We start from the raw sequence: 6,000 nt of genomic DNA, 5'->3' as shown, positions 1-6,000 counted from the left end.
TGAAACATAGACCTGGACATATTTGACTCGTTTTTAGACCAAATTCATTTTTTCCAATGGATTCAATTTCTGAGTCAAGGTTTGTTCTTCTCGGCTCCATTTTATTTTTTATATTACAGTAATTAATCGTTTAATAATTCAATCGATCAGCTCAATAACTAACATTAACTAGGTATATCGAAAATCGGGGATCTGAAATTATGAACACCAAGTTCAGAATGATAATGCAAAAACTGATGATGAGGTCGGAATTAGCATTGTAAAATAAATCCATAAAGATATGATATATAGAACAAGAATAGTATAAATTCTAGCATATTGTTTTAATTCTAGGTTTACCAGTGTTTTATGAAAAGTAACGGTCGTGAGTTCCACGTCTTAAAATTTTTTTTTATGAATTATAGGTCAAATGATCAAGGAGCTACTTAAAAACCCCTAGCACTCAGTCATCTAGATCAAATCCCGGTTCATATAACAGTTGAAATATAAAGAGTGCAGAAGAAGTTAATTTGACTAAATTTATTTACGGGAAATTTTTTAAAAATTCTGTATATTTTTAAATTAAAAGATTTGTCTCTCCTATCTATTTTAATACATGATAGATGTGAGGCATTGATATTTGGGTAAATTGAGATTCACTACCTAATATAAAAGAGTTTATGTTTTACGTCTTGGGGAGAGAAAATTTTTTATAAATGACAAAAATACCCTTATTCCTTATTGATTTTTAATTGATCTCGTGCTTCACAAAATAGTATCAGAGCCTTATATAAATTTATTTCAAACACAAAATTTATTATTATCAAGTAATTAAATGTTTGAAGAGGAGAATTTTCTCAAATTTACATGAATCCGAACTCTTGTTCGAGATTATATCTTTACAAGAACTATTCCAAATTTTTGGAATATTTACAACAGGAAGATCTAACCAAGGTTAGATATCAAGAAGTAACCTATCAGAGTCTTAAGGCAAGCTTATGATTCAAAATAACAGGTTCTTAGAAATAGTACCGGATTCCTCTAAACTCTCCGGAGATCTTAGAGAAATTCAAAAGACGGTACAAAATTACGGCAACATATTGTTTTATGTACAACAGAATGTGGAGAAAATCCTTGAAAACCAGGAATAAATTCTTGGAATATTTAAGGATATTCGAACAAGAATTCAGAAACTAGAACAACAACCAAGTTCTAGTAAGAAATCTTCAGAAGGAAGGTTACCACCATTCTTTGGTACTGAACCCTTATTACATCAAAGAGGGAAGGCCAAGGTAATGCCAAAACCTTTAACTGAAGAAGAAAATATGATCAATCTAATCAAAACAGTTTCAGATAAGAAATTAATCTGATGAGAACGTTAGAAAGGATTTGTCTAAAGGATCTACAAGAGCTTGCAGAATCTTTTGCAAATCTCAAAGTTTTAGATTTAAAGATGAACACGGCTGGAGGTGAACAACCTACCATAACCTAGTCATCTTCATAGGAACCACCAAGAGAAAGTGTGGGATCTCAGAATATGAGAGAACCCCAACCAGACTTTTACACTAGTGGAGAAGCACACCCAGCGGGAACAAGGTCGAGAAGGAATCAAATTCCTTTGCACCAAACTCCCTATGAGAAATCTTTTCTAGAACCTATACATCCTTATGGGGTTATGCTTAATCTAGATATATTAGATTTCAAAAACTGATAAGATCTCATAGACGATTGGACATCTGCTATGAGAATTGCAGCAGGAACACTTGATCTCAATAGAGAATGATTCATTAAACTTCTGGAAATGAGTCTTATAGGATCAGTGAAAATTGCTTGGGACATGACTTCGGTAGAAACAAAAGAATCAGTCCTTACCGGAGAATCTCTTAGCGAGATAGCATAAAGAATGGCTACCCTATTTAAAGAACAGTTTGTAGGAGTAGACTATTTTAACAGTCAAGATACAGAGAAGAGAAAGAAATATACTCAAGCTATGTATAGTCTTGAATTACATGATATATGTTTAGTAGATGAATACATTCTGTTATTCACTAAATATAGATGGAGTTCAGGGGTAGAGGAAGATATAGCAATGCAGCTCTTCTTCGCCAAGATGTCAAGTCCCTTGAAATGCTTCAAACTGAGTTCAACAAGATGGCCTTAAACGCAGAAGTTGCGGGAAGGCTTCAACAAGCCGATAAGAGAATTGTCTCTGATCGAATTACAGGATAATTACAAGCATATACTCATTTATGGTCTGTAATACAAAGGCCTATCCTCCAAGGTATTGAGAAACTACTGGTTTCCAAAATGGAGAGTTTTCGAGTACATGACTCTATACCTGGAGCAGGGGATTCAAATACCCCTAGCACATGTGTTAAGTCGGGATCATTTCCAGATGAGTCGGCTAAAACAAAAATTGAGACTTCAGATCCTTATCTCAAGTCCTTAAGTCAACCCTTCACCTCGAGGATTGAAGAGGGAGAGATCAACCTTAGACCTAATACTGACAAGAGCAAATCTAAGGTTGATACTAATGAAACTGAAATTTCTCCATTTCAGATTTACCAACAAAACAGGGAGAAATTAAGAACAAGAGTAGGCACTAACCCAGCTACTAACATGGTTGATTTTTTAGGAAATTATCCTAGGCTATGGATGAAACCTAATTTATATCCCAAGGAAGTCAAGGCATGTTATGAATTTGGGGCTCTTACCTCAGTTTATACTACTTCACCGAGCTTCCCAGAAATTTCAGGACTACCTAAATGGATCCAAGAAGCTGTTCACGAAACTTGGGCGAATAACGATATTTGTCCAGGGGAGATATTCTGGAGTTGTATTTTTTCAGTGCAGCATCAGAACCAGCAGGGAAAGACTCACACGAAGCTTTTCATTTCATCAAGTTAAGGAGGCCAGATACAAATATCCAAAAATTCATCAAGGATCCTCCTACAAATGAAACTTCAATAGTTTCTTCATTCAATGAAGATGACATCTCTACCAGGAGAGCATGGAGAATTTGGGTCTGTCTTACTGAGATGGACAAAGTCAATTTTCCGTTTAAGTTTTATCATAATTCAATAAACGGATATTTCCTGCTAAATACAATGATAGGAAAAACAACAAGTTTTGCAGAAGAAATATTTGAAAAGAAAAGAAATCTTCTGTGGAATAGCAAGCTGCCGGCAAGCAAAAAAACTCGCCGGAAATTCTGTAATATAGCTCATGTGGGAAGATGGTCGGAACAGATCTGTCCAGAATGCCCCAACTAGAAATAGCCAGAATTTGGCAAAGGCTTCAGACCTCGATCAAACAAGAAGCATCTTGCCGAAACATGACCAAGTGGTGAAGGACCACAAGCACGTTTTCCTCGGGGACCTCGAATAATCGGTGGTAAAGAACAAATGACTATTGGATTCCTTATCTTTAAAGATAAAGGAAATCTAATAAAAGGACAAGAAACTTTAACCCCAAAATCATCTATAAAAAGAAGTTAAAAACGGGGAAACACACAAGAAAAAATTCAGAACCTAAAGAAAATGTATTTCGCATATCTGAGGGTTAGAAGAAAAGGCCTCAAGGCCAAAAGAAAGGAGCTGAAAATTTTCAAAAATTTCCGCAAAAGACTAAAAGAATCAGGAAACGAAATATCAGCTGATATCACACAAACCCATATCAACTGGATATACCGGGAGATAAGGGCCAAGGAACGAGTGATTTCTAGATTAATAATCTAGAAGAAGACAAATCAAGGAAAAAAGACCATTCAACCACTACCAAAAGTGGTCCATAGGCAAGCTGTAAAGGCTCAAAAAGAATTGAAGTCCGAGATTCAAATCCGGAGAGCCTTTTATAAATAAAGCAGGAATAAGGAAGTTGAGATCATCGAACATTTCATCAATTTCTTTCTACAATAAGTTGTAATATTTTCTTTCAAGTTTATGTGTTTTGTAAGTTCAGTAAACAAGTTTCTCCTCCTCTACAAGAGGTTACTATGTAATAATAAATGTTTGTGCTTGAATGTTTGAATAAAGAAATCTTTGCTCTAGCCTCTCTCATGTATTATTTTTAAAATTTTATCTTTTACTGTACACCCTAAGGTAGGAAACAAATTAGGGTTGTGCTAAGTGCTGCTGAAAGAATCTGCGTTAGTAACCATCAGTTGTGATTGTTTGGTTGGATTGTGAGGAGCCTGTAAAATACGGTGGATATAACCCGGTGACACTACGATCGAAGAGGTAAAAGATTTAATTTATTTTATGGAAGCATGATGGGTCTTTAATTTAAAAAGAAAATCAATTATTTAACAAATAAGGATTGAGGGATATTTTGGGGAAAATGGTAGTGGATCACAAGTTGAAAGAAAATGGGTACTGAAACGTAAGTTGCCCTTGATATTTTAATCATCATTAATTGTCATGCAAATAAGGATTTATTAAATAGAACAATGAGAAAATGATTTAAAATATTTTAAAATAGACTTTGGGCATATAAAAATTGGACATGAACTCCTCTTAAATAGCACAAGCCAAAAAATAAAAATAATATTTTAATATAATACTCAAAATAGGACCTCAACAACTCAAACAACTTCATCAAACAAGTGTCGTCTAAACATACAATGATAGAATATAAATTACCCTAAGTTTTGATAATTACAATAAAAGCATCAAGCAGTTTCACAAGTCCAGTTTCCAATTTGTTTGTATTATAGGCTTCCGACCATTGGACCAACTCTAGCTGCTCAGATATTATCTGTGTTTTAACCTGCAAAATTCAGAATATCATATGTATATGACCTGACCGTTAAGGTGTTTCAAGACTTACATTTATCCGTTTGGTCAGACTTTAGCAGATCAAAGTGAATATTTTTACTCCAACCGTTCAGAAAGTACCGGTTTAAATATTATACACAATATCCTACTAACTCTCGATTGATAGAAAATTTCCTAACCATCTAAATTCAATCAGATTTTTTAAAAGCTTAGAGCTAAAAGTCGCAAAAGAAAAGAAGCACCGAATGAACATTTAACGGTGCGTACGATGATTGAAAACGACAAGGCCATTCTTTGGAGAGTTAGTAAAGATGAATGGTGAAAAGTATTTCCGACCGTTAGTGCTATTCAACTATAAATATGCAGATTCAGAAGTGAAGCAACAACAGAACAATTATTCAAATCTGCATTATTCCAATATCTTCGAGCACTCTCAAGCTATCAAATATAAATTTGCTCAACTTAGAACGCGCTTAGCATATTATATCAGATCATCTGAGAATCTTTCCATGCCACTCAATCAATTCAAGTTGTCAAAGCTAACTGTTTGATATTGTTGTTGTTTTTAGTGAACTTAGGGTTCTTAAACAACAAGAAGTTGTTGTGTGATCACTTAGAATTTCCATTTAGGTAATGATAAGTCATAATATAAGTGAGTTGTTACAAAGTGTCGTAAAACCAAATTCTTATAGTGGATTACTTATTAAGTGAAAGAAGATGTGACTTAGGAGTATTCATCTTCGAACATCAATAAATTATGTCTTCTTTATGTTACGCCCTTCATATTATCTATTTTCATATCAAACCATTGTGTTAACTGCCATTTGCCTTGAATATATATAAAATATCACTAGTCTAGTCAGTCTGTTTTCGCACTTATTTACTTTACTGGTCCAGCAAAGTCTTGTCGGTCAAGAAAGTACCTCGACACCTTAAAAACTTTTAAAACAATCTTGATTTTAGCAATTATCTTAAAAAAGAGTTTATTCACCCATCTTAAACTCTGTTTCGATCCCAACAAGTGGTATCATATAAGATTTTTATTGAGCTTTGATACTCGTATATTCATTATGACATGTTTCAATAAAATTATGATGTTCTCAAAACAAGAATATGATGTTTGGAAGATTCGTATACATGCACATTTGGTTGTACATAATGATAATATGTTGTATGTCATCACTGACGGTCCAATGAAGATTCTAAATGCCAATACAGCGGCAGAAATTTTTGAGGGTACACAACA

Source organism: Primulina huaijiensis, chromosome 9 (genome assembly GCF_012295235.1).
Source record: "Primulina huaijiensis isolate GDHJ02 chromosome 9, ASM1229523v2, whole genome shotgun sequence".
Classification (NCBI taxonomy): domain Eukaryota; kingdom Viridiplantae; phylum Streptophyta; class Magnoliopsida; order Lamiales; family Gesneriaceae; genus Primulina; species Primulina huaijiensis.
Note: the sequence above shows the minus strand (reverse complement) of the source record.